The sequence below is a fragment of the Hemicordylus capensis genome, chromosome 5 (assembly GCF_027244095.1).
Source record: "Hemicordylus capensis ecotype Gifberg chromosome 5, rHemCap1.1.pri, whole genome shotgun sequence".
Lineage (NCBI taxonomy): Eukaryota > Metazoa > Chordata > Lepidosauria > Squamata > Cordylidae > Hemicordylus > Hemicordylus capensis.
The window spans coordinates 246,104,863-246,123,974 of NC_069661.1; positions in this window are offsets into that span (position 1 = coordinate 246,104,863).

The following is a 19,112-nucleotide window of genomic DNA, read 5'->3' on the forward strand; positions in this document are numbered from 1 at the left end:
GTCCCGTCGTCCAGATCAGGTGAAGGTGAATGTTTGCCCTGCAACTAGGCTCACTCTATCCCTTTCTTAGATCTAAGCTACCCCCATCTTTCTCTCAAGCCTCTTTCTCTTGCCCACCTGGGAACTTACTCAATTCAGACTTTAAGCTAAAACGCCTCATTGTAGTTGGTTTATTTAGAAACATATTTTTGATAGTAATATTGCTTTAACCACATTTCTCTCTCTTCTTTGTACCCCTCCCTACAATAAAAATCTTCTTTGTACTGTGAAACTAAAAATCTTGTCTCAGTCCAGTCATATACTGAGTCCAATCATTTGCACAAATTAACACTGATATGGAACTGACCCCCTTTTAGAGCTAATTCCTCCACAAAGCCTGAACATTGGGGTGCTGAACAAACACCCCAAGGCAGTTCTCTTAGGAGATCTTCTGCATGCAAGCAGGTGCTCTATCACTGAGCAATGGCCCCACCCACTAAGCAGAATTTCTTCCAGCAGACAATGCTCACATGTAGTCACCCATCCAAATGCAAACCAGGGCAAGACCTGCTTAGCAAAGGAGACAATTCATGCCCACGACCACAAGACCAGCTCTTCTGCCCTGTTGCATTCAGGCCCAGTAAATTAACTCTGCACTCGATCTCCAACCTACCCTGGACCTCTCTTCCCGTGGCCTAGGAGAAATCCATCTGTAAGGCTGTATTAATAGCTCTGCCAGGGAGCTGTATCAACCCTATGAATACAAACACCACCTCTGTGGATACATAACCTATAAATAAAACCATCACATCGGACAACACAATAGCTTCCTTAAAAAAACACACACACAACCCTGGGAATTATAGTTTAGTGAGAGTTATAGGAATTCTTCATTGGAGATCTCTATCCTTACCTTCACATAACTACACTCTCCAGTGGGGGTGAGGGGAAATGACTGTTAAAACAGTTTAAAGTCAGCAAGAGACAGCATGCCTGGGGATAGCCCCATGCTGGATCAGGTATAAATATATAGTATTGGTATTCGATGAGGTCGTCCACACAAGTGGGTGGGGTAAAAGCTTCACTTCACTCACCTCCCCCCACTCAAGATGATTGACGAAATGTGTTGGGAGTGCCATCTGCATTCCCACATGATCCATCTCTGGAGAACCAGTATGATGCGTCCTGGCCTCCAGTTATCCCACACTGTACCGAGCGAGATGCATTGGGGGATTTCCCTCCAGGGGATGGGCTCTCTAGGCACTTGTCTCTATGTCTCCTCAAACTGAACACAGCCTGAGGAGATACACGATTAGGAAGCCCAGGATAAGGGAGTCCGTGCTCCCTTCACCCCAACTAGGAGCCAGACTAAAAATCCGAGCTAGATGGTGCTGACCCCACTGAGATCAGGCCCGATCAATCCCGGTGGTTCTCATGCGCAGTCTAACCCAGGCTGGGCCTGGTTTAGGCTACGCATGAGATCAGCCTCTATGATTTGATGTGAAAGTCTAAGACCCCAATCCAGTTAGGGTTCTGCAGGGAACACTAAGGCCCCGGTCCAAGTGGGGACCTGCAGGCAAATCCCTACTTGGATCATGAGTTGTGCATGCAAGGGGTTACATGAGCAGTTCCCCAGTGATCTAACATACTTGTTGCCCCATCAGTTAATTGGTTAAGTTCTCCTAAATTCAACAGGACTGACTCACTAGTGCAGCCTCAGTTGATTAAACTTATGAGTTTTAATTGATAATTAATAATGAAAGTTGCATGCATTTGCGTATGAATAAAAACAAGGGTTCTGAAGGGGGAAAGTAAAGTGTGCTTGGGTTGTGCTTGTCATTGTAGGCACTTTTTCAGATAAAACATCTCTCCATAAGTTTTTTGTCTTTTGACCTTGGCATACTTTCCCTTGAAGAAGTTCTACCTCGAAACCTTTTGGAAATAGAACATTATTCTCTTTCCCCCTCTTTTTAAGATGGTACCTACCATTTAAGAAAAATATTTTATTCAAAAAGATTTTTTAAGAAAATCTTTTATTCAGAAACCTGTTGCCCCATAAATTGGGGATTATCCGTTTTAATAGTTCAGAACCTGTAAAATCATCTAACCTGATTAATAAACTAAACGTTGCAGCTCTATGAATATTCAAAATTTCAAAGAAAACATCCTGTAGGTGGGTTCAGATGACTGCTGGCAAGTCAGGAGGGCAGAGAAAATTTGGGAACTGGGAGCGTACGCTCTCAGAGGGCACCTCATGCCAACCCACCCAAGTCCATTTCTCTAGCCCTCTGCCCAACCTTGTCCCCACGTTCCCCACCCAACTTCAAATCATGGAGTCAGGCAGAAGTTTGGAGAACAATGGGCCCAGGGAAGCGGCCTTGAGTGGGTTCACACAACCCACCTGTCGAGAGCACAGACTCCTGCTTGCTGATATTGTCACTGATAATTCCGGCAGCCATCTGAACCCACCTGACTTTCCTGACGTTCCGGCAGCCATCTGAACCCACCTGACTTTCCTGACGTTCTGGCAGCCATCTGAACCCACCTTGTATCTTGCATGCAGGTTTGCGAATCTGGAAGTCAATTTGCCGAACGAAACAAATTCGGAAGTCATTTTTCACCTTTAAACCTGTGTCATGGAAGACAAAGAAGCTCTTCTCACAATTACGTGAGAAGGCTACTCTCTTTTGTGGGGAGGAAGCCCAAAAGTGCTTACCTCCCCTCAAATGATCACAGCCAGGGCTGTGGGCGGGTGGATGGGCGGTGCAGATGAGTGGTGGCTCTCCTGCTGTCTGCCCACGCCTCACCTGGCAGCTCCAGGAGTCGGGTGAAAGGAAGAGCTACCATGCAGCGCCACACCCCCTGGAGCCCCAGTAATGCACCACGCAAGTGAGCGGTGCATTTCTGGGACCCCCCCTTCCCCCCTCTCCGAGTGTGTGGCAGACACATGATCCATTGGTTTTTCCCCCGCACTCGCACCCCAAACGCGGGTGAAGCGGCAGGCTCCATAAGCGGGTTTGCCGCTGAGCTGCTGCCGGAGCCACGCAGCTCCTGTTGGCGCACACCAGCAACAGAAACCGGGCTGGGCTCCCTTCGCCCGGTTGCTGCTGCTCGTGAGAATAGCTTCAGAGTGACAGTGTTGGTCTTTTTTCATGAACAAGTTTATTGTTCATTTCCCTTTCTCTCCCCGCTCCCTCCAACCTTTATGCCACTTTATTATTTCTGTCTCAGAACAGCCCAATCTCCACTGGGTCCCTGTAGTGCTAAATGCTTGCCCACACTGACAGAGGAAAAGATAGTCCTTGCCTTGGAGTGCTTAAAAGCTGATTAACAAAAAGACACAACAAGCGAGTGAAATGAACAATACAGGGGGAGGGCAAATGGAAATGTTTCTCATGAGATAATGTAGTTGCGGGCTTCAAGGGGGCAGGGCTTTCTGGTGCTTAGACATTACAAATGTGTCTTATTTTCTTTAAATGGCTGCTATTTCCTGCTTTTAATAACTCTCCAGGCATCTCTGTCTTTCTCGTACTTAAACTCCTCGCAGGTTTCAAACCATTTACAAACTTTCTAAAATCCTATGAAAAGTCAAGGAAAAGCACAATTTATTTTTAAAACCATCTTTTGGGCAGGGCTACTTGTTCCCATTTTCTGAGGCTTCTGAAGAAGAGATTGGTAAGGCTGTGGGCAGCTTTATGCTAGGGATGTGCAAACAGGTTTGGTACCAAACCAGTTCGAAGTAAAAAAAAATTTTTTTAAAAAAAGTTCGCCCCCCCCCCCCGCCACGCTGGCCCATTTTGGGGGGGAGGGGGGGTTGTGAATGTTTTTTGTAAATTTTATTTTTAAACTTATCCCCTCCGGGGAGTTCTCCGAGGTTGGGGGAGGGAGGCAGGCCACACAGAGGCCCATTGTGCAGGCATGGTGGCCTCCATAATAGAAAGGCCCAAATGGGCTGAAGAACGGCTGAACGGCCCATATTTTGAAGGATGGTGGGGGGAGGGGAAACCTTTATTTATTTATTTATTTATTTATTTAAACATATTTTTATACCGCCCAAAACTTACGTCTCTGGGTGGTTCATAATCAGATAAAAACAAACATAAAATGTTAGTTAAAAACAAAACAAAACAAAACTTAAAACACAACAATTAAAAAAAAAACAATTTTAAAAACAATATTCTAAACACAACAATGAAAACAATATCAGACTTGGAGAGACCATATTATGCCTGTTTCGAAACAGCTGCACTGGCTGCCGATATGTTTCCGAGCAAAATACAAAGTGCTGGTTATTACCTTTAAAGCCCTGAACGGCTTAGTTCCAGGATACCTTAGAGAGCGCCTTCTTCGGTCTGATCCCCAACGCACGCTAAGATCATCTGAGGAGGTCCGGCTCCAGTTGCCATCAGCTCGTCTGGTGGCAACCCAGAGACGGGCCTTCTCTGTAGCCGCTCCTAGATTGTGGAATGCGCTCCCTGCAGACATCTGTAATTTTAATTCTTTATTAGAATTCAGGAGAGCCCTAAAGACCTACCTGTTCGGCCTGGCCTTCCAGGCTTTTAAAATTGTTTTAAAGGGTTTTTAATGTATCGGGTTTTTATAAGGTTTTGAATTGTTTTATTTTTTAGCTGCTTTATTGTATTTTAAAATTTTCATTCCTGATCATTGATTGATTTTAACTGTTTTATGATATTTGTGAACCGCCCTGAGCTATTATATAAGGGCGGTCTAGAAATCAAACAAACAAACAAACAAACAAACAAATAGTTTTTTGTGGATTTTAATCAGTGACTTTTTATATTGTTTTAAACTTTGTACATTGCCTAGAGATGTACATATCAGGCAGTATAAAAATATGATAAATAGATAGATAGATAGATAGATAGGGCATGCAATGATTTCCCGCCAGATGCTAGGAGGGAGAAATAAATATTGGTTGATACTCAGACTAAGGCTGTGTGCACAGAATCACTGCTCCACTCTTGCTTCTTTGGCAATTTGTGCCTCACGGAAATACGTTCCTGAGGATTTTCTGCAGCCCTTTATGTTTCAGGATACGTAGAGGGCTGAAGAAAGAAGGGAGAATTGGTGAGAATTGCTGCTTTGCCATTGCAAATGGAAACCATTATTCAGCCTGTGCATCACTGTCTGGATGTCAGCCATTTCCCTGTCAGTCTTCAATAACTTGTGTGTCCCCCATTGATGCTTTAAGTTTTCCTCTTTTCTGTGTAGCGTGCAGTGGAATTCCACTTACATTTTTCATCCCCACACAGCTCATGTTTGTTTGTATTGTGGTTTACTTTTCCCGCCTGTTTCACAGATTTTTATTAAAATATTGCTATAAAACAGGTTGCTACCCAAAATAAATGAGCAGATACATATTAATACATAAAAACAGACAAGTTGTGGGGAATATTTACAAACAATGGGAGGGGAATTTAAGGCTTCCAATAAACACTGCAGAAATAAACACGTACATACATATAGGCACAATTTGAAAGCGGATCACAATTAATGCCATTTCCAGAATTAAAACGGGAAGCATTTGGAAACTGCAGCTGGTCAGCCCCATGTAGAACGAGTTGCAATAGTCACACCTGGACAGTAGTGATCAGATCCACTTGGCTGTAGGAAAGTGCACAGCTGGTTGTAAAGCCACCGCTGAGCAAAGGCAGCAGAGGCCAGGCTGCTTTCGGGTATCCAGTAGAAGGACCCTCAGGCTCCCCTGCTTTTCCATCTGTATTGGCTCTTGATTAGTTTCTGGGCTCAAGTCAAGGTGCTGATAGTTACCTGTAAAACCCTAAATGGCTGTCATATGGCTCTGCCACTGATTCAGTTGGCAGGGACTAGAGACAGGGCCTTTTTGGTTGTGGCCCATAGCCTTGGAATGCCCTCCCAGAAGAACTCTATCCTTCAGGGTTTTTAAGAAATTCCTGAAGACCCATCTCTTTTAATCTCTCATCTCTTTAAACCCATCTCTCTATTTTAATGTTTTAGCTGCAGCTTCTATCTATCTATCTATCTGGATTTTAACTTCTTAACTTGTAATTTTAAATTTGGTTTTAAGTGAGGCTTGATTTTAATTAATTAGATAGATAGATAGATAGATAGATAGATAGATAGATAGATAGAATCTTTTTAGAGGTTCTGTGAGCCCACCCAGAACAGTTGTGTACAGGGAGGGTTTGTTTGTTTGTTTGTTTGTTTGTTTGTTTGTTTGTTTGTTTTATTTATTTATTAGCGACATTTAATATACCACCCACTCCGAAGACTCCGGGCAGTGCACAACAACATGCAAACAGGAAACATTAAAAATTACATTCTAAATTAAAAACTAGAGTAACTCTCAAAGAACAGAAAAATGAACTACAGGGCAAAAGCCTGGCGAAAAAGAAAAGTCTTCAGTAGCGATTTGAAGATCGGTAAGGAAGGGGCTAAATGCATCTGGAGGGGGAGAGCGTTCCAAAGGAGCAGGGCAGCAACCAAAAAGGTCCTTTTCCGGGTCCTAGAGCCCCAAACATCTTGGAAATCAGGGACTGACAAAAGGGCCATCTGAGATGATCTAACTGGATGGGATGTAAATGGATGGGAGAGGCGGGTCTGTAAGTAGACAGGCACCAGGCCCCGCAAGGCTTTGAAGGTCAGAACCAGGACCTTCAATTGAGCTCGGAAGCGAATAGGCAACCAGTGCAATGACTGCCGGAGAGGTGTTACCCTGTCATGTTTTCTGGCACCCATGAGTAGGCGAGCCACTGCATTCATAGGAACATAGGAAACTGCCATATACTGAGTCAGACCCTTGGTCTATCTAGCTCAGTATTGTCTTCACAGACTGGCAGCGGCTTCTCCAAGGTTGCAGGCAGGAGTCTCTCTCAGCCCTATCTTGAAGTAGCCAGAGAGGGAACTTGAAACCTTCTGCTCTTCCCAGCTTCCTGATCATCCTCAAAGGTAACCCTAGATAGAGAGCATTACAATAGTCTAAATGGGAGATAACAAGGGCATGGGTCACTGTCATTAATGCCTGCCGATCAAGGTTAGGGCGTAATTGGAGGACCAGATGAAGCTGGGCAAAAGCACTTCTGGCCGTAGCTTCCACCTGCTGCTCAAACAGGAGGTGTGAGTCCGAAATATCTTTTTCACCTTCTGCCACATGAACATATATGAACATTACTTGTTTTAAATCGTGTGTGCATTGTTTCTGTTGCATTTTTTAAAACCTTCTGTGCTGCTTTGAGTATGTTATGGGAAAGGGGTATATAAATCCAATTGCTGCTGCTGCTGCAACAGCAGCAGATATTTATATACTGCTTTTCAACGAAGTTCTCAAAGTGCGTTACGTAGAGAAAATAAATAAATAAGCTGGTTCCCTTCCCAAAAGGGCTCATGATCTATTAAAAAAACCAAAAAGTAGACACCAGCAACAGCCACTGGAGTGACGTGCTGGGGTTTGAGAGGGGCAGTTGCTATCCTCCTGCTAAATACAACAGAATCACCACTTTAAAATGTGCCTCTTTGCTCAGTTAACAGGGGAGTTGATCTTAATTATTCCTGATGTATTGCTAATGGCTAATAATCACTGACAGACCTATCTGTTAAATCCTTGAAAAAGCCATATATACTAGCTAGAGGCCTTCACCACAATTTGTAGTGGCTTGAAGTGGTACAGTCAAACCCACAGTTTAAAGTGGCACACACCAGAAAAAGCTTTACCATTTGACTCTGTTGATTGTACAGCCAGGCTGTCTTAGGCCCATATCCCTGAACCTATTTTGCAAATTAGGTTTAGGCATCTGCATTATTTTCTCTCCTTCCCACAAACCCAAATTTTGGACTTCTACACACAAAAAGGATACCCCAATGAAATGTGCTTTTCATCTGGAAGTCCACATCTGGATACAAAGGTCAACACTATTGAACATTGGTCACATCTTCCTTTTGATAGAATAAAAAGGTGTAATCTCCCCCGCCCCCCATATAAAGTGGACTATAAAACTAAATAACCATACAAATAAAATGAAGGTTGCGGGGGGGGGATCTCCTGGGGTATAGACCAGGTTAGGGGGTGGGATGGGGTCAAAGTCACACAATAGCATCAGAATGTGTGGAATTTATCTATTTGTTGAATTATTAGCTAATCTATTCTGCTCAGCCATTAAGAAACAACCAACTAAGGAAGCCATGAACTCCTTGACAATACTGTTGTTATAGCAACCAGATGCTTTTAGTAGGTTTTTTTTTTTTTAAGGTAAAGAATATTTATTCTATAGGTCTGCAGATAAGGTTGCCACTCAGGGAACCTTTTAAAAATATAAAGCTACCATGTACTGAATCAGACCTTGGCGCTCTTATCCCAATCAGTGAGAAGAGCTCTTCCGAGGTCTGCAGGGAGAGCGGGTTTTCCCAACCTTCCCCACAGACGATCACTCACCTTTCTGTCCTTACCCCCGGGGATGGAATGGTGAGGGGGCCCAAGGAGACAGGGACAGGTGGCAGCTGGGGAGAAGTGGAGGAAAGACAGTCAACAGGCAGGGACTCCACTCCAGTGGAGGAGGAGCAGAGCCTGGAAAGAGCCGAAGGAGAAGCGCAGGATGCCTTCAGCAGCATGCCTCCTGAAGGGAGGGGATCTGAGCAGGAGGAGGGAGGAGGTGGAGATGCATTGGCAGCAGCTGTAAAGGGTAGGCAATTACAGGGAATAAAGAGGGGCGGTGGCCCCATAATTGGGGGCGGGCGATGCATAGCCTGTGAGGAGGCATATAAGGAGCCGGCCGGGGATGAGAGGCTGGCGGGTGGAGAGTGTCAGGGGCCCCCAGAGAGGAGCAGACACAAGGAGAAAGCAGCCTGGGATGGAGGAGGCACAGAGTGATGCCGGTAAGCCTTGCCAGGTTTGGTAAAGTGGACAGGGACATGAAGCCGGACAGTGAACAAAAAGGTCTTTACCTGGCATCTAAAAGAACAAAGTGATGAAGCCAAGCTAACCTCACTGTGGAGGCTATTCCATAAATGGGATGCAACCACCAAAAAAGCCCTCTCTCTAGTAGCCACCCACCTCACCTCATTTGACAGGGGCACTTGGAGGAGGACCTCCAAAGGTCTTAAGGTCCTGGTTCAGACATATGGGACAAGGTCCTCTCTCAGGTAACCCGGTCCCAAGCCACTTAGGGCTTTAAAGGTTAAGACCAGGAGCCAGTACAGCTGGCGTCATATGATCAAAATATCCAGTCCCAGTTAATAATCTTGCAGCCCTATTTTGTACCAGCTGCAGTTTCCGGCCCCATGTACAACACATTGCAGGAATCTAAGTGAGAGGTTACCAGAGCATGAGTAACTGTGGCCAGGCTATCGCTGTCCAGGTAAGGTCGCAGTTGGCGTATCAGCTGAAGCTGATAAAAAGCACCCCGAGCCACAGAGGCCACTTGAGCCTCTACTGACAATGCTGGATCGATGAGCACCCCCCAGACTGAGAACCTGGCCCTTCGGTGGGAACCCCATCTAGAACAACCCCATCTAGAACAGGCTGAACATCATTCACCTGGGCAGAGGAACCACTGATCAGCAGTACTTCTGTCTTGTCTGGATTGAGTCTCAGCTTGTTCACCCTCATCCAGTCCATTACTGCATCCAGGCACTGATTCAGGGTAGTCACCGCCTCACCTGCATCTGATGAAAAAGAGAGATACAACTGAGTGTTCCTTCCTTTCTTCATGTTCCTGGTCCATTTCCAGGATATGTGCCCCAACATCCATGCATTTGCCTGGATGCATGGAAAGGACACCAAGCACATTCAGCTGATCACACACCAGATCCCTTTCAGACCTTCCATCCAATACATGGTGGTCAGGAGGTGGAGCCAAAGAGTGTTTCAAACTGAGGGTCTGGGTACCACTCCCCGCTCCAGGAGTTCAATGATTGCATAGAGGAGAATGCCTGACAAAGGTAATGCTGGCAGAAGACACAACCATGGCAGGCCTGATTTCATGAAGCAGGTTCTGCAAAACATGTTTGGTTTCCTGCTCATCAAGCAAAATCTGCTCTGTCACCATATTTTTAACCCAAATTCTAGCAGTCTACCAGCAGAAGTTCATAAGCTGCCGGCACACAAACACTACAGCCTGAAGGTGAAGGCAATTAATTTTAGTTGTTGACTTAAACTTCTTTTGAGAGGTACTGTACTTCATTCCCCGGTTCTCCCTCCTATAAATAGATTAAGGGTTAGACGAAAGTCAAGTTCTTCTAATTTGTCCTCTATCTAGATGGATTCCCATGACTGCTTATCTGTCAGCTCCCCCCTGCTCAATGCATTTTGCTTCTCAAATTAATTTAGTTCTCTCTCTCATTGGTTAGAAGCCAGAACTGAACATCTCTGGCTACCACTACAAAATAATAATATTTTTCTGGAAAGAATCCTCTTGCAAGTGTATTTTGAGCTTGTCTTCCAAAGGCAAGCTTTTAAATAACAAGGGCTATAAAGCCTGCCCTTGGGAGATGAAAGTACTTACCTTTTCAACCTGTGGATGAACTGCAAGAGGTGATGGAGAGAAGACCTCAGGGGAACAGCACTTACATCCATGCAGAAGGTCCCAGCTTCAATAACTAACATGAATGATGTTGACAGGGGAACAGATTGCAGAAACAGAAAATACATCTCAAACTATTCTATCTTGAGTCACACCATTGTTGTACCTCAGGGCTGCCCAACTTTGGCCTTCCAGCTGTTGATGGACTACAATTAGCATCATCTCTAACTACAGACCACTGGCTGGGGATGATGGGCATATAAGAACAGCCCTGATGGATGAGGTCCAAGGCCTATCTAGTCCAGCATCCCATTTCAAACAGTTGTCCACTAGATGCCTCTGGGAAGCCAGATGCCTCTGGGCATGCCCTCTCTCCTGCTGTTGCTCCCCTGCAACTGGTATTTAGAGGCATCTTGCCTCTGAGGCTGAGAATAGCCTATAGCCAGCCACCAAACTAGTAGCCATTGATAGACCTGTCCTCTATGAATTTATCTAAGCCCTTCTTAAAGCCATTCAGGCTGGCTGCTGTCACCATATCTTGTGGCAGATAATTCCATAGGTTGATTATGCATTGTGTGAAAAAGTACTTGCTTTTGTCGAGCCTAAATTTCTTGGCAATCAGTTTCAAGGGATGACCCCTCATTCTAGAGTTATGCAAGAGGGAGAAAAATTTCTCTCTCTCCACACCATGCATAATTTTATAGACCTCTATTATGTCGCCCCTCAGTCATATATTTTGCTAGACTAAAAAGCCCCAGGTGTTGTAGCCTCAATTAGTAAAGAAGATGCTCTAGGCCCCCGATCATCTTTGTTGCCCACTTCCACACCTTCTCCAGTTCTACAATGTCCTTTCTAAGGTATGGTGGTCAGAACTGTACACAGTACTCCAAACATAGCTGCACCATAGATTTAGATAAGGGCATTATGATATTACCAGTTCTATTTTCAATCCCCATCCTAATGATTCTAAGCATGGAATTGGCCTTATTCACAGCTGCCACACATTGAGTCGACACATTCAATGAGCTGTCCACCACAATCCCAAGATCTCTCTCCTGGTCAGTCACCGACAGCTCACATGCCATCAGCATATATATGAAGCTGGGATTGTTTGCCCCAATATCACTTTACACTTGTTAACATTAAACCGCATCTGCCATTTTGTTGCCCATTCCCCCAGTTTGGAGAGATCCTTTTAGAGGTCCTCGCAATCTGTTTTGGATTTCACTACCCTAAATAGTTTGGTGTCTTTTGCAACCTCGATGCTTACCCCAATTTCTAGATCATTTATTAATAAATTAAAAAGCACTGGTCCCAAGTACAGATCCCTGGGGGACCCCACTTCTTACTTCCCTCTATTTAGAGAACTGTCAATTTATACATACCCTCTCTTTCCTGTCCTTCAACCATTTACCAATCCATACATGAACCTTTATCCCATGACTGCTGAGTTTTCTCAAGGGTCTCTGATGAGGAACTTTGTTGAAAGCTTTTTGAAAGTCCAAGTATACTATGTCAACTGGATCACCTTAATCCTGTTGACACTCCGCCTGTTGACACTCTCAATGAACTCCAAAAGGTTGGTGAGGCAAGATTTACCTTTGCAGAAGCCATGCTGGTTCTCCTTCAGCAGGGCTTGTTTTTCTATAAATTTTATCCTTGAGAATGCTCTCCATCAATTTTCCCAGCACAGACATTAAACTAACTGGCCTGTAGTTTCCCAGATCTCACCTGGATCCCTTTTTGAAAATCAGTATTATGATGGCTATTTTCCAGTCCTCTGGTACAGAGCCTGATTGTAGGGATAAGTTACATATTTTTGCAAGGAGATAGGCAATCTCACATTTGAGTTCCTTCAGAACTCTTGGGTGGATGCCATCTGGTCCTGGTGATGTTAATTTTTATTTTTTTCAGACAGTTTAGAACATCATATCTCATCACCTCTATCTGACTCAGTTCTTTAACCTCTGTCCCTGAGAAACTCAGTTCAGGAACAGGTATACACTCATAATCCTCTGCCATGAAAACAGATACAAAGAACCCATTTAGCTTCTCTGCAATTTCCAGATCCTCCATAATAATCCCTTTCACTCCCTCATCATCTAATGGTCCAACTGCCTCCCTGGCAGGTTTCCTGCTTCTTGTTAAGTATTTAAAGAAGTTTTTGTTTTCCCCCTTGATGTTTTTAGCTAAATGTTCCTCAAACTCTCTTTTCACCTTCTTTATTGTCTCCTTTGCCAGAGTTTGTGTTCCTTTCTGTTCTGTTCATTTGGGCAGGCCTTCCAATTTCTGAAAGAATTCTTCTCCCCGCTTTACAACTTCCTTGACTTCACTTGTAAGCCATGCTGGCATTCTTCTGGACTTGTTGGTACCTTTCCTCCTTTTTGGTATATATTTTAATTGGGATTCTATTGTTGTGGCTTTACATAAATAAACTCCATGCATTCTGCAGCAAAGTGACTCTCTTGATCTTCCCTTTCAGATTTCTTTTCATCAAACTCCTCATTTTAGAGTTGTGTCTGCATCTGAAGCTCAAAGTGTCTGTGTTAGACTTCCTTGGTGATTCTCTCCTCACATATATGCTGAATTTGATCACACTATGGTCACTGTTCCCTAAAGGTTCCACGAGACTCACATCTCACACCAGGTCCTGGGCACCACTCAGGATAAGTCCAAGGTCACCTGGTTGGTTCCATGACTAACTGTTCTAGGGCGCAGTTGTTCATTGTATCTAGAAACTTGGCCTCTTTGTCATTATTTGAATCTGAATTTACCGAGTATGTGTGGGTAATTGAAGTCACCCATCATTACAGCTCTGTCTCTCTTTGACGCCTCCCTGATTTCCTCCTGCAACTCCCAGTCACTGTCAGCATTTTGATCAGGATGGTGATAGCACATTCCTAGTAGCACATTTCCTTTCAGGCCTTGTGTTGTCACCCACATAATTTCTGTGGAGGACTCCAGACTTCCTTAGTTTTCTAGCTTGTTAGATTCTATCCCTTCTTTAACATACAGTGCTACTCCAGTGCTACATCCCACCCTGTCCTTTCTATAGAGTTTATATCCAGGGATAACAGTATCCTACTGGTTCTCACTGTTCCACCATGTTTCCATGACATCTATGTTTTCTTTAGTAACCAAACACTCTACCTCACTCATCTTAGCTCAGAAACCTCTGACATTGGCATATAAACACCTGTATCCTGAATCTCTTACCTGGAGTATGCTATCTTTCTTATGGCCATTTGATCTCTGTACAGCTAGCACATCCTTCTGTCTGCTCTTTTCCTGGTTTTACTCTGTAACCTTTTGGTTTATCTAAAGTATTTACAACCTTGTACCTTAAGGGATGGCATTTGCTGAGCCAGATACTGCCCTGCTCCTGTCAGCTATCCACCAGGTTTCATTTTAGAAGCTGCTCTGTGACCTTTTTGATTTTAAGTGCCAGCAGTCTAGTTCCATGACAGCAGAGGAGCCATCAACCTGGGAATGGGATGCCTCTATCACGTTCCTAAAGGTTTCTTCCACCTATCTCTCTGACTTTCTGAGCTTCTTCAGATCAGCCACCTTGGCTTTGAAGGAACAAACTTATTTCCTAAGAGCCAGGAGCTACTTGCTAGGGATGTGTGAACCGGTTCAAAGTTGAGCCAGTTTGCCATCAAATTGAGCCTGTTTGATGGCTCGCCCTTGAGCTAAACAGGGCCTCTTTCACAACCCAGGCACACAAATAGCCAGTGCACATGCACAGCAGCCATCAAAATGGCCACCGCAAGTTGGGAGATGGCCGGAAAGGCCCCAAAATGGGCCTTAATGGCCCAAAGAAGACTGGTGGAGGCCAGGAGTGGGAGGGGAAACCTTCTGAACCCCCCCTGCCATCATATCAAAACCCTCTGGAGGCCACTGGAGAACCCAGACTCAGCGGTGAGGTATTTTTTAAAAGATTCACATTTAGAACCCCAAACTGGCTCAAACCTGAGCTGAGCCAGGGAGGGGGGTGTTCGGGAGTGTGCAAAACCTAACATGCCCAGTGCAGTTTGAGTCAGATCCAGACTCAAACCGAACCAAGCCAAGCAATTTTGTGCACAGCCCTACTCCTTGCATTGAGCACACACCAATGCCTTCTGTCCATCTAGAAGATAATATTTGTTAGATATTCAAAAGTTTAAACATTCTTTCCCGAGAATATAAAAGAGGGAGTAGTCCTTATCTTATCTTCCCACTGGGCTCCATGTGATCAAGAAGGGCTTCTTCCAACTCTCCTGCACACTTCCCCACAAAACTCCTATGATACCTGTTTGTTAATTCCTGTTCACTAGGTTCTGGTCGCTAAGTTCCCTGGCCATCTGCATACTATGCAGACAGTATGCTTCAAACTGAGGCAACCAGGCTCAACAGCAATGTGACCCCTCCAACCAGGTGTAACTCAGCTCAGCCCTAACTGGCCCCCCCTACTGTCTCTCTCCTGACAAAAGAGAAACTAAAACAGAAAGCCACACAGCCACCAAAACAAGCCCTGGCAAAAACCAAACACAGACACAGAACATAGACTGGGACTTCTCCCATAAAGAGTTACCAGCCCCACAAAACCTCCCCCTCCTTCAGTTTGTTTGTCCCAAATCTGCCCCTGATTCTAAACTCAGGCTTACAGTGAGATAGGAAGACAAGCATGTGCCTCTTACCTCATTCGCTGGTTGTGTAGGTGCTTGGGCTGCCGTCAGCCATCTTGGCCATAAGGGACAGGTGAAGGAGCAGCCTGGCAGCAGAGAGGCATCCCAGTGCACCATGCTGCTCACATGGTGCATTGTGGGATATCTGGCAGCCCACTGAAACGGAAAGCCACACAACCACCAAAACAAGCCCTGGCAACAAAACAAAACAACAAACAAACAAAACTCAAGTACTAGCAAATTTTCTACAATTACAAGCCCTTGTTGTCCAATAGCTGCTGGGTCAAAGTTGTGCAGCCCTCGTCTGTCTGTTGTCTATTCTGATCGTCCCTGGCTCTCCAGGGTCTTATGCCAATGATCTTGTCCAGCTCTGCTATCCATTATCCTTTTAATTGGAAATGCTGGGGATTTAACCTGGGACCAGACATGAACTGGGCTCAAACTCTGACCTCTGGATGCTCTGCACCCTTGGGATTAGAGGCTCCTGAGATCATAGCCTAACATTCCATCCTTATCTCCTAGAACATACAGTTGCAATCCACTATCTGTTTACTTCAGAGTAAGCCTCACTGAACATAGTGGGACGAATGAAATTTGCACCCTGTTGGATTGCATACCTTATTGGCCAGCTTTGGGGAGGGACCATCATTCAGTCAGAGAGGAGCTGCTTTCTATGCAGAATGTCTCAGGTTCAAACCTAGTATCTCCAGGTAGGGCAAAGAAAGACCCATATGGAAACGAGGAGAGTTGCTGCCCATCAGTGTTCATGCTCAGTATAATGCAAACCTAGGGGCATAGAAAGCTGCCTTACACCAAGTAAGACCGTTGGTCCATCTAGCGCTGTATTGTCTGCACAGCCTGGAAGTGGTTTCTCGGAGGTTTCAAGCAGGAGTCTTTCCCAGCCCTACCTGGAGATGCCAGGGATTGAACCTGGGACCTTGTGCATGCAGAGCAGATGCTCTATGACTGAGCCACAGCCCCAACCCCTACTTCGTATATCCTATCCAAATAAGGACCCTGGAGAACTCAGAGTGGATAGTACTAGGCTAGATGGGCCAATGGTCTGACTTGGCAGGAGGCACCATGTCATCCTAAAGCAGGGATTCTCAATGTTGGGTCCCCAGATGTTATTGGACTTCAACTCCCATAATCCCCAGGCCCAGTGGCCTTTGGCTGAGGATTATGGGATTTGAAGTCCAATAACATCTGGGGACCCAACGCTGAGAATCCCTGCCCTAACACATAGAGGATTCCACAAGGATGTGAAATGGGGTGAGGCAGGGGTTCTCAAAGTTGGGTCCCCAGATGTTGTTGCACCACAGCTCCAATCATTCCCAGCCACAATGGCCTTTAACAGTGTGGTTGGGGATGATGAGAGTTGCAGTCCAACAACATCTGGAGACCCAACTTTGAGAACCCCTGGTATAATGCATGGGGTTTTTCTTGTGTTCTTCTACTAATTCCGATTCTCAGATTTGGGTTCCCAGATATTTGTGACAGGATTCCTGATTGTGTGGAAGAGCCAATGAGTGTACAGTTGAAACGTAGTGGTCAGGGGTTAAACCAGTGGGCAGAAAGATGCCAGGGCACAGGGCTAGCAGGCATAGCTATAGATCTCCATTCACACTTTTTGTCTATGCATGGAGAAGATTTGAACAAAACTTATGAATGAAGCCAACCCCTGTCAGTTACACTGTTTTGTGGGATTTTTTTTTAAATTTACCTTGCACCAAAGGGCCTGTTTTGCTGCACACTGAATCATGAGTTTTATGGGTCTGCATTTCTTCTTTTTGGCTGTTGGCACCTTCAGTGCATTCCACGAGGTTTTACAGGTATAATCTCCTCTGGCTGACTTTCAAGGCAGATAATTGTTGCAGCATTACAATCATTCAGCCTAATTGGTCTAATTCTAGGCTGGGGGCTGCTTCATTCCACAAGTTCTGAAAAGTTGTACAGCCTTAAGCCAAGTGATTCCCTCCATGTGCCAGCTGGCCCAACATTTCTTGTAAACGAGAGAAGTCCTCCACTCTATAGAGAAGCATCATAACAGGGGCTGAACGAAAACTACTCAATTTTTTCTCACCTGTTCAGCACTATTTAAAAAAAATACCCCCTTTATTTCAATGATGTTTTGGGAATCCTTGAACTAAAGTTAGGCTATTTCTTTACATTGCTCTCTCTTGATCACAGACCAGAGAAAGGAAGAAAGACTAAATACTACTAATCGAACAGTTTAAGAGCCCCTTCTCACCATTGGTGAGAAAGCGCTCGACGGAGAGTAGAGAGGAAGGCTGCTTGCACTTACCTTCCTCTTGGATCCCTAGATGGGCTGATTGCCCGTCCACATGCTTGCTGGCAGCCACAGGCAGTGCAGAGGATTGAGGGCTGGGATGCTTTGTCTCAGCCCCCAGAACTCCCATAATGCATTGAGCGAGTGCACAGTGCATTATGGGGATTCCCCCATCCTAGTCATAACTAATTTCTTCTGCACCCAAAGGAGATCCCACTCCAGAGTCTAAGCATGAGAATGCCCAGCATCCACACAGAATGCGTCCACATAGAAAGAAATTGCCAGAATATCCTCTGATTCCCTTTTCCTGCCCTGTTTGCAGTGCTCCGCAGTCAAATGGCCTTTGTAGTGGTAGGCTGTAGAGACAAAGTCAAGGAGAAGCTGCCAAGCTGCCACCCTTCCTGAACTTCCACCCTTACTAGGCATCAGGCAAAGCTGATAACCAGCTTTTTGCTTACTCCCTAGCAGGGCCAGCCCATTAGGAGGTCCACCCCTCTTCTCTTAACCAGACCAGTAGCTCAGGAGGGAGGCATGGGAGGGCATCACTGAGTCAGGTGGTGCCACCTCTGCGAGGAGGAGGAGGAGGAGGAATGATGTTTTACAGTGGCTATTTGCTGAATTGTGACCAGTAGTGTAGTCCCAAAATCAGAAATGCAGGCATTCTCCATGACAGCCCCCACAGCCACGCCCACCCTGGTAGCCTTGCCCTCATAGCCACACCGACCCTAATGGCCACACTTCCCACCAGGGGCATAGCAAGGTTGGAGTGGGCCCAGAGACAAGATTTTAAAATGCACCCCCCCCCCCACTCACTGAAGCTCAGCTCATGAAGTAAAGAAATCTTAAATGAGGCTGAAAATTGGTAACAAAAAGCTATATATATCTGTCTCCTATGTGCCACACCAGGACATCATCCTAAAAAGATTTTGTAAATTGTAGACGATGCAAGTCATTTAATGGTACTAGAGAAAGACATGCTGTTCTGGTAGCTCCAGGTCTTAACACTCACATCAATTTCGGAGGATGAATACACCTGAAGGAAGCCCAGGTGGGTGCGTGGCTGGGGGAGTCAGTCATGTGACTTGCCTCTGGGGCCCCCCCAAGGCAGTGGGCCCCCAAACAACTGTCTCCCCCTGCCCTATTATAGTTATGCCCCTGCCTCCCACTTCCATAGAGGCAATAATTTGGAGGATTCTTTTACAATAAGTCAAAGACAATTTCCTCATCCTGCAGAGCTTGAACCTCCTGTGGTTATTCAGCTAGAAGAGCAGTCTGGATTGTAAACCACAAAGGATGGAGGAGATTCCTTGTAACAGAAGACAGGAAGAATGGTAATTAAATCAATTGTAGTCCAATATTCGGTTATGTAACAAACTGTTGGGAAAGCAAGAGCAGCATATTATTTCCATTTAGAAAGCAATGGGCTTTGCATCCCGGCTGAGACCCTGTAGGGGAAAAAATGTACTGGGACTGCATCCCTGCCCATCCCTGCAGCATTACATCAGTGGTCATGACTATACAACCAATCAGCAAAGAGCTTCTTGGATAATGTTGGCAGAAGGAGACAGATGAGGGCAAGAAAAAAAAAATCTTCCTGAAAAATACCCTGGCTCTCCACTTGCTTTAGAGCATTAAAATTTCTTTTTTCCATTTTCAAGATCC